Raw genomic sequence first — 10,654 nt, forward strand, 5'->3', positions numbered from 1 at the left:
AATATGACCAGAATCGAACCTGGGACCATTGAGTCCACAGGCTGACGCTCTATCCACTGAGCCAAACCGGTTAGTGCTGTGTGTCTTTTGATCTGAAATGAGTCTCATGGAGTCAGCATATGTAAGGTTCTTGTTTTGTTATCTACCCAGCCTGCATATGTCTTTTGGTTGGAGCATTTAATCCATTTGCATTTAAAGTAATTGTTGATAAATATGTGTTTGTTGCCATTTTGTTATTCATATTTTAGTCCCTTTTTTCCCTTCTTCTTATAGAAGACCCTTTCACATTTCTTATAATATTGGTTTGATGGTGATGAACTCCTTTAGCTTTCTCTTGTCCAAAAAGAAATGCCCTTTACATGTCTTTTCAGTCTGAAGATAGCTTTGCTGGGTAGAGTAATCTTAGTTGTAGTTCCTTGCTTTTCATCACTTCGAATATTTCTTGTCAATCCTTTATAGCCTGCAGAGTTTCTGTTGAGAAATCAGTTCACAGTCTGATGAAGTTGAGCCTTGACTGTCATTGGCATGTCAGTGGGAAGGATTTCCATCCAGTCCAGTTGGCTGTGACCACTGTGGACGATCAGTTGTGCAGGGGTCCACCCCATGGAGTAGGACTTACTTCAGTGGGGTTCTGTCACCCATTGAGTTCACCCCTTGCGTGTGTCTCTTGTGGAGTGGTTGGTGGTGCTTCAACATGGTCTGAAGCTGTTGACTGGGTGCACTATCTCTGGGGCCTCCTGGAAGGCACAGACCAAGGTTAGCCACCACCTGTGCCCTGCCCGAGGCCACCTGGAATTAGCTACAAAGTGATCTGTAGATGGTTGCTTCTTGTGCTGGGCTTAGAGGTACTCAGGAGATGCCAAGCTAAGAACAAAGGCTGGCTTCCCCAGGACACTTAGCAAGGGGTATGCAGCATGCTGAGGCCAGATGCTGCTTGTTTGAGAGATTTTAGGAAAGTCTGAAGCATGAGCCAAGATAGGCTGTTTGTATGGAAAAGCTATTGGAAATGGCTTGGATTTGGTCTATAGCTGGGATGGTGCAGAGTTTCAGGGAATCACCAGAGTGGGGCAAACAGTGTTAGCCTGGTTGATGGACACTCAGATTTGACACCCATCTTCTGGGGGAGGGCTCAGAAAAAGAATAATGGCTTCTGCCAGCACTTCCGTCGGGGAGAAAGCTGCTACTCTAGCTCTCACCCCAATGCCAGACAACTCAGTTCTTCCCCATATGAGCCTGGTGCCCCAGGGCTGGAACTCACAGTGAGTGATTCCAAGTAAATCCGTGCACAGGCACTTCAAGATAAATGTAGCCCTTGGTCTCACTCAGCCATAATTTCCCCTGGTTTTTACAGCCAGAAGCGGTATGGTGACTTCTCTTCCTGACACTGAACCCCTGGGTTGGGGAGCCTCGTGTGAGGCTGGAACTCCTTGTTCCTTAGGGAGAACTTCTGCAGCCAAAATATCCCTCCTGATTTTTATCTCCACATGTGGGTGTGGGACCAGCCTGTTCTCGTCTCCTCCCAGTTCCAATGTGGCTCTTCTTTTTATCCTTAGTTGTAGAGCTTTTGTTAAGCTTGATTTCAAGCAGTTTTGAATGATGGTTGTTCTGTAGTTTAGTTGTAATTTTGATTTGTTTGTGGGAGGATTCCAGTACCATGTTGTTTACCTACACCGCCATTTTGACTGGAACTCCCCATCTAATGTTAATACTTTTGAATGAACACTTTTAATTTCTTTGTCTGAATCACCTACTGTTGAGTCAAATTTTTGTTTTATTTTTTGCATGAGGACTTTTTTTTGAGTGCCTAATGGATTATTTTTTGCATTCCTTAATTAGAGATGTTTAATTTAATTAGTAATTTATTTTAGCAACTGGATTTAGAAAGGTTCTCACTGGACTGAAATTACATTTTAACTGTCCCAGTCAAAAGATCTATCTTATTATTAGATACAGTCCAAGTTCTTGAATATGACTCAGGTAAATGAAAGGTGAACAAGGTGCTACATGGCCAGGCAAAATAGCTATCTCAGATGGTGGATAAAGAAAAATTGAATTTATTTAAGGAAAGGGGATGGGGGATGGGATATCCAAAAGGAAGGGCTGCACAGCACTGAACCAAGGGGATATTGGGTCAAAGATAGCAGCCAAAATATACTTGGGACAGTGAAAGGAAGGGCATAGCAAAAGGAACTGGGAAGCCTAGGCTGGGCTGCTCTGGCTCACTGAGAAGTCAGAGAAAAGAGGGCCTTCAAGACAGGTTCAAGGGTTAGCCCCGAACAAGCTGCCACTGCCCATTGCTCCCCTGGGTCCCTTAGAGGTTGGGGTATACGTGCCAGTGGGGGATTGGCAGGGGCGTGCTCATTGGAGGGAAAACATATACTGGGTCCTTTGTCCTGAGTGTGTTTATCACTCTTTTACAGTTATAAATCTTGGGGGAGGTCTCAGGTGAGGATTTTAATAGAATATTCATCAACTTTCCAGGTGTGCTCTTTTAGGATTGTGGTCTCCACTGAATGGTCAGTGCTGGGGCAGCGGGTCATTGGTCAATATAGCTGGTCCTGAGGCAGCTATGGTATCACTTGTCTGGTTTTGTTGCTTTTCTGGGCCTGGAACTAAAATACAATTGAGGCCTAGATGTTATCTTTAGGGAGGAAAAGGTCAGGGAATCTAACCTGCCTGGCCAGCAATATGCTAGGGAAGGAAATATTATCCTGGGAGCAAGGTTATTGTCTTCCCTGTTTTGCTCCTTGTTGGACATCCATGGCTTTCTGTCCTGGTGAGTTTCTGTGCCTGGACTGTCATCCTTGCTCCTAACATTCTGGGGGGCTGCTTAACAGTATCTTTTTTCCTCTGCCAGATCTCCAGTAATTCCTTGTCTCAAATTCACAGTTCAGAAATTTTGATCTGTTACTATGATCCATCCCTCAAAAACACATATGCTGTTTCTTACCCCTGTGATCTGCGCCTATCTACAAGGGTATTACTTTCCCATAGTCCTTTCCTACATCTCTGTACTCTGTCTAGCAAAATATTCAGCTGGGACATTACCTGACCTGAGAAATGGTCTCCCTCTTTTTTACTACCCAAAGACCCTGTGCCTCCCTGTACCACCGACTATCCTATATAATAAAAGAGAAACATGTAAATTGACCATCCCTCTGCTATGCTGACCAGCCAATCAGGATTGAGTATGCAAATTAACTCAACAAATATGTTAATTTGCATACACAGGCTCTGGTGGAGAACAGAGCAGGAGAGCCAGCAGCTTGGGGGGGATGTGGCTCTCTCGATTGCTCCTCTCAAGCCACCTGGAGGAGAGCAGTGTGGGAGAGCTGGTGGAGAGTGGAGCGGCTTGGGGAACTTGGCTTCCCAAGCCTCCAGATGGAGAGCAGAGAGGGAGAGCTGGCGGCTTGGAAGACTTGGAAGAGTGGGAGACCATGGGACGGAAACAGAGCAGGAAGGGAAAACCAAGAGCGCGGGGAGCACCAGGAGTTCTGGGGATAGTAGTTCTGGTGGCAGCCCCAGGACCTGAAGCAGAAGCCCAAGCATGGGGAGCACCAGGAATTCTGGGAATTATAGTTCTGGTGGCATGGGGTCTCAGACAATTCACTCATAAGACTGCAAAGACAGACAGAAACTCCCGGATTGGAGAGGGCTCCCCCGAGGGCTCCCAGATTGGAGAGGGTGCAGGTCGGGCTGAGGGACCCCACACCCCCAGTGCACGAATGCCATGCACCAGGCCTCTAGTCCTATATAATAAAAGCCTAATATGCAAATTGTTCCCTTGATTGGGAGTTCGACCAGGGGGCGGAGCTGGCCGGCCAACAGCAGGAAAGGAGGCCCCAGAAAATGGCAGGCAGCTGGGGGAAGGGAGGTCCTGGCCAGCAGCTGGCAGCCGCTAGGGACACTACCTGTGCACGAATTTCATGCACTGGGCCTCTAGTATATTATATTATATTATAATGATGTGTTTATGTGTTTGCTGTCTTGCAATGTCCTTGAGAATAGGGATAGGGAGTGTGCCATTCATTTGTCCAGCATAGTACCAAGCACACAGTAAGGGCTTAAAAAATGTCAAATGAATGAGTATCACTGAAATTATTTATTGATTAGCTAATTATAGGTGGGAGAAAGGAGGCAAGTGAATTTTTATCTTGAGTTGTTAAGAAAGTTTGGTAAAGAACAGATTTCTTTGCTGAGCCTGGAGGAGGAACAGCAGACAGGGCAGAGATGAGATGAGATGTACATACTGTACAGGCAGTGATGATAAGAGCCGAAGGCACTGAAAGCTTCAGGGCTGCTCCTCCTGGTTGGGGTGCTTTTGATGTGTGCCTGCTTTGATCCCTGCTGTGTCGCAGCGGCCCAGGATGTTCTGGAATGAAGAAAAACTACTTACTGTTTCCTGTTCCCAAGATTCAGGTGTGTTAGAGAAGAAGAACTTGGGGGAAGAGGTTGGCTTTTCTGATGGCAAAATAAAATCACTTCCCAAATGTAAAAAGCGCCTCCAGCATGTCAGAGTGGAAGCAGAAGAACAGGATGCAGAGAGACACACTGCAGTGTGCAGGAGAGAAACGCAGAATGCAAAGTAAAAGCAGAGAGAAGAGAAATCACAAAGTGCAGGAAGGCAGCAGCCATGGGTGCGGTCAGCAGAGCTGTACTGGGAATGGCAGCAATGAGACACTAGGCCATATGTGGAGGGATTTTGTCAGCCTCTTGGACAACACATGGGAACATAGGTAGCGACATTCACGCATCCTCACACCAGGAAAAAGACAACACTGTTGACAGGTCACGACTGAGAAAAAGAGACACAGAAACACGCTGCCCCTCCTCTCTGGATGGAAGGCCAAGGGGAACTCCCATTGGTGTAGTTTATTTTCAGAAGCATAAAATCTGTCATGGATCTGTCCAAGTTAAATCATCCTTTCTAAAGTGACCTGAAATGTGGACTCAGCTCTTTTCCAAAACTGCTTTTTGAAACAGAACTTCCGTTTTGGGAATTTTCTAAGTGTGTGCAATAGTCGGATCCTATTAACCATCTCAGACTATATATATATATATATGAGGGAAAGTGAACTATTATTAGTTGGGGCACATTATATGCAGACTCTGTGCTTAGGCACTTTATACATGTTATCAAATTTGAGCTCTCAAAGTTGCCATGAATTAAGTATTATCCCCATTTTATAAATAAGAAAACTGCATCTCAGAGAGGTTAAGCAAATTTTTTTTAATGTCACAGAGCTAATAAGTAACGAAGACACAATTAGAATCCAGTTCTGCATGATTCTGGTATCCATGTTCATTCCATATATATTGTGCATCCTATACATTATGTTTAATATTTTGATTACAAATATGGATATGATAGTTGATATTAGCTCAATGGTTTAAAAATTCCTTATGGGGATCTGTACCTGTGAATTCACCCTTAAAATTGTGTTTACCAGTATTGCATACTTGACATTATACTAGTAATGCCATAAATATTCAGTAGATTCAAATCCCTTTTTAAAGTTGAATTTATTGGAGTGACATTGGTTAATAAAATTATATAGGTTTCAGGTGTACAATTCTATAATATGTCATCTGTATATTGTATTCTGTGTTCATTACTCAAAGTCAAGTCTCCTTCTATTCAAATCCCCTTTAAGAAGGAACCTGGACATTAAAAAGAGCTGCATCAAATGAGGCCTGCAGATGGCAGTGCTGCCCAGGAGTCACTGGAATCTAACTTCAGTTTTCTTACAAAATAAATATACAGAGTCACTTTAGGAATTATACCACACTGATTCCAAAAGTTAATTTTCAACCAACATTTGAGTGATTTTTGAATTGTGTAATAATTCCTTCCAATTTATGGTGTGATGTTAAAAGTTAATTTTCAACTTAATGAACAATGAGTTTGTAATGCTTAATAGCATTCCAGCCTAGCAACAGGTGGACCACAAGTCTGGATGGAGAGGACACATGACTATCAAGCTGGGGAAGAGAAAAAGATGTGGACTCTTTCCTTGAGCATAAGGCATTGCCTGACAAATCAGATCACTTAAGTCAGGAGATGAATTGGGGATGCTAAAATCCAAGTAGTCTTTAGAATTTCCAAGTTGTAAATCAGAAAGCTGATGAAAACACACAAATACTGAAGTCTGACACATTGTACATAATGAACAAAAATGCAGATCTTTTCACTGTATTTTAGCTTTATTATACATTTTTAAGAAAAATTGTTGCTAATCTCTAATCCTAGCTAATCACACACGTTTTAGAAGACAAAACAAGAGCTGCTTTTCCTTGGGTCTTTAAGAGTCATACAGTTCTGGAGACAGGATATGCCAAGATTTTCATATGATTTGATTGTATGTGATTGATAAGATTATAGGTGATTTAAATGTTCACTTCCAAGTCATCTATAATAAATAGACTTCACTTTTAATAAAGGTAAGTCAATAAATGCTAAAGTAAAAAATAATACAAAACATTCATGCTCATAAGCCCTATTGCTCTCATATTAACACAAACCCCCTTTGTGTTTGTTCTTTTTAATACCAGGGATCTCTTTTGGTGGTGTTCTGCATAGATCCCGGCTCGGTGCTGAGTAATACATTGTCCCGGCTATCACTAGTAATGGCTGCATTCCTCTTAAGGAAATGTGCTTCGCCAAAGGGAGTTGCCTCATCCAAGGTTACACCTCCTCCCTAGAATTAACCCATGATCAATGATGGTTTATGTGAAGTATTGAGACCCAGCCCTTCCCTCAATGTGAGACAATCCTGATGGGCTATCTAGCTCTAATCCCCTAAGGGATCAGCTGATCAGCTGTGGCCTTTGCTGCCATTGCATTGCTAGTCAACCTTTTGTTTTGCCCCATCCCAACTTCCTCTCTTTCTTGTAAGTATTGTTCCCAAGTGTACTTCCCACTAACCTCAAACACACATATACAGTGTTTGTCTCAATACTATCGGGAACATAACCTAAGACAGAACTAAGACTAGTCCAAAAAGCATTCTTACTTTTGTTCCTCTGTATAAAATGTTTTTTCTCTGGGTGATATTTAAGGTTTTTTTTTTTTCTTTTTCACTTGTTTTTAGCAACTTGATTATATTTACCTTGTGAGGTTTTATGGCTCTTTTGCTGGAAGCTTAATTGAGTTTCTATGGGGTTTATGGTCGTTATCACATTTAGAAAAAATTCAGCCATTATTTCTGGCCAATAATTTTTGTCTTCCCTTTTTCTTCTCTCACCTGTAGGCTCCTATTGAACACATCACTCAGTTTCATATTTTTACATAGTTAACTGAAGGCCTAGTTTTTTTTGTGTGTGTGTGTTTTCTTCCCCCTTTTGTTTCCTTTATACTTTGTTTTGAGTAGTTCTATTGCTGTTTTCAAGTTCACAGATATTTTCTTCTGCTGTTGGTTAATGTTCTCCAAATTTCATTTCACATATTTTTAATCTCTAGAATTTCTATTTACATCTTTTTTTATATCTTCCATTTCTATCACTATAGTCATGATTTTCTTTATATCTTGGAATATATTTACCATAAACTAGAGGCCCGATGCATGAAATTCATGCAAGAGTAGGCCTTCCTTCCCCTGGCTGATGGCACTGGCTTCCCTCTGGCACCCAGGACCTGGGCTTCCCTCACAGCCCTGGCGGCTTCACCTGGAAGGTCATCTGGTCTAATTAGCATATTACACTTTTATTAGTATAGATATTAAAAATCCTGGTTATGGGTTATATATATATTTTTTATTTCTTTGCATGTCTGGTAATTTTTGGTTGGATATTGAACACTCTTACATTGTTGAATGCTGGCTCTTGTATTTCTTTCAAGTATTAGACTTTGTTCTGGCACACAGAAAGTTATAATATGAACATTTTGAGGCTTGTTTTTTAATATTTACTAGGCTGAATCCATAGCAGTTTGTACTCTTGTAGTGGGGCTAATTTGGCCCCACTGAAAAAGTACAACTCAACTCTTCTGAAGATGCTACCCAATGCCTCAGCTATTAGCTCTCTCAGTTCTGGCTGGTGGAAACGAGTTATTTCCAGCTCTATGAGGTCCAGCAATTGTTTTGTTTTCTGCTTTCCAGTTATTCTTTCCTTGGCCTTGCTGATTAGTACTCAACAGACTTCCTTCACCCTGCCCTATCCCAATTAGTACTCAACAGAAATCTCTAGATTACACTGCAGACCTCTGGGGCTTTTTTTGTTGTTGATTTGCAGTTCCCTCAGTGATTCGGAACTCTGATCTCTATCTAGCTCTTTAAGGAAGTCAGACCCTGGGCTTTATTTTTGTTTTTCTTCCCTGCACTGTGGCCTGGCAATTGCCTCTGGGCAGTAATCTCGGGGTAGTCACAAGGCTCACTACTTTGATTGTAGTCTAATGTCTAAAAACAGTTGTTTCATGTACACTGGTTTTCCAGTTGCTTATGGAAGAAAAGGAATTCAGAAATCAGCTGATATATTTGAGGGTAGGTTTTGATACAAAAATTGTTTTTATAATGAGCAAGAGTCAACACTACCTAAACTTCTGTTATACATTCAGGGTTTCTTCAATACACATTGTGAGGTTTTTCAGGGAAAGTATAAAAAAAACAGCTATTTTGTACATTTTTTTCAAGTCTTAGAAAATGAAATTTTTTTAAAGAAAATATGTATATACTAGAGGCCCAGTGCACGAATTCATGTACATTGAAAGGAAATTAATTAGAAAAAGTATTTTAATATCGCTATTCGCCCTTTCTCTATAATATAAATGTCAACCAAATTCACTATCAACAATGACAGATTGAAACTCTTGCATGAGATTGGACCCTTGTAACTGTGAGTGATCAAGGACGTTTGTGGTTTCTGTGAATAAAAGCTTGCCTAGCACCAAGGTCAGGGCTGCTGCAGGAAAGCTCCCTGTGTGGAGACGCCTGTGGCAGTCGCTGGCCAGCTCAATAAATCCTCGCTTGCTGCTTAAGGCCTAATTGGAGACGGTGGTCTTACTCTCGCAAATGTTGGCCCATAACAAAAGCAATTGAGAGCATTATGTTTTTGCAAGACCTCATCTAGTGCTTTGATTCTAGGTGGTTTTAATAATAACTGCTAACATTTATAGGGTGCTTATTCTACACTAGATTGCTAAACGCTAAATACTTCACATGCATTATTCTATTTAATCCTCACAACAATCCTAAAAGGTACAATATCTTACAGATAAGAAAAAACTGGGACTTAGAAAGTAACTTGTCTGAGGTTACATAGTAATTGCACAATAGGATTCCAAACTGACTTCAGAGCTCACATTATTAAAGTGTTACACCATATTTATTGTGTAATCTCAAGACTAATGCAGATGAAAGTTTACTGTGTCTTTAGAATATTTATTAAATATCAATCAATAAATACAAAGACAAAAATTGTTACAAAACCCATAATTTTTATCCCAATATGCAACATAATTCACATTATTACACACCTTTAAACAGAAAAACTTTTAGCACACAAACACCTTGGAAAGAATTATAATCTGATCCAATACTTTTCATAACTATTCTGGGCAAAATATATTTATTATTTGCTGTCCAAATTTTTAATAAAAATATAGTAATTTCAAATAGAACATTATCATTTTATAGTACATTACATTGAGAAATCAAAAACAGTCATTGAATAAGTGTTCACTACATCCCAGGCATTATGTATATCTTTACACTTAAGAAATGGATATTAAACAATCTTGCAATAAAATAGGGAAGGAAAACTGCTTCGAGTTTGTGCCAAATCAAACCTAAATTTGAGAATTTTGTATTAACACATTGCGTACCGCATAGAAATCTCTAAGACATATGCCAGAGACCACACGTTTTTGGGCAAACTGCACGTTATTTAAATCATCATAATGCACTTTAGGTGTTGTTTTTCAATAATTATAACATTTTCATTTACAAAAACAATTAAACAAAGTTCCTAGTACTTTTTAAAAGTATGGTACTGCGTAAAACATTTTCCTCTATGAAGAGGGACCAAACAAAATTTACATAAGTATCTAGATTCGCTCCTTTTTCCATGGGCGCGAAAAACGAGAACACTCGTGAGCGGTCCTTAACAGATGGCACGCGAAACACGAGAAAACTCCTGAGCGGTACGAAATGTGTTAAGATGAGAGGCATTTATACTGGTACTAGAGGCCTGATGCACGAAACGTGCAAGGGCCTTGGCCCTGGCCCCTGCCCACCACCGCACTGTGGCTGGGGGTCTCTGCTGTGGCCCTGCCCATCACCACGGTGGCTTTGTCTGGAAGGAAGGACGTCCGGAAGGACATCCGGTCTAATTAGCATATTACCCTTTTATTATAGATTTTCTTCTAATAAAAAGCCAGTGTGTCCCAGCCTGACATTTATTTTACAAAGTGTTTTGGGCACTGAGTCTCAAAGTTGGCTGAATACTGGAATCACATAGAAAGCTTGAAAAATACTGATACCTATACTATATATCACCTATTTTCAACCGGTATGCCATGAGAACTTTTAAAACATGCCCTATATGACTATTTAGTCAGGGGCACTGACCTCTCTTCCCTTAGGTTGTCAAATAAAAAAACAACAGCCAACACAGCAATAGCTGTCCAGAGTGACTGAATCAGAATTATACCCTTCTTTTT

This window comes from Myotis davidii, unplaced genomic scaffold, assembly GCF_000327345.1.
Source record: "Myotis davidii unplaced genomic scaffold, ASM32734v1 scaffold1244, whole genome shotgun sequence".
In the NCBI taxonomy this organism is placed as follows: domain Eukaryota; kingdom Metazoa; phylum Chordata; class Mammalia; order Chiroptera; family Vespertilionidae; genus Myotis; species Myotis davidii.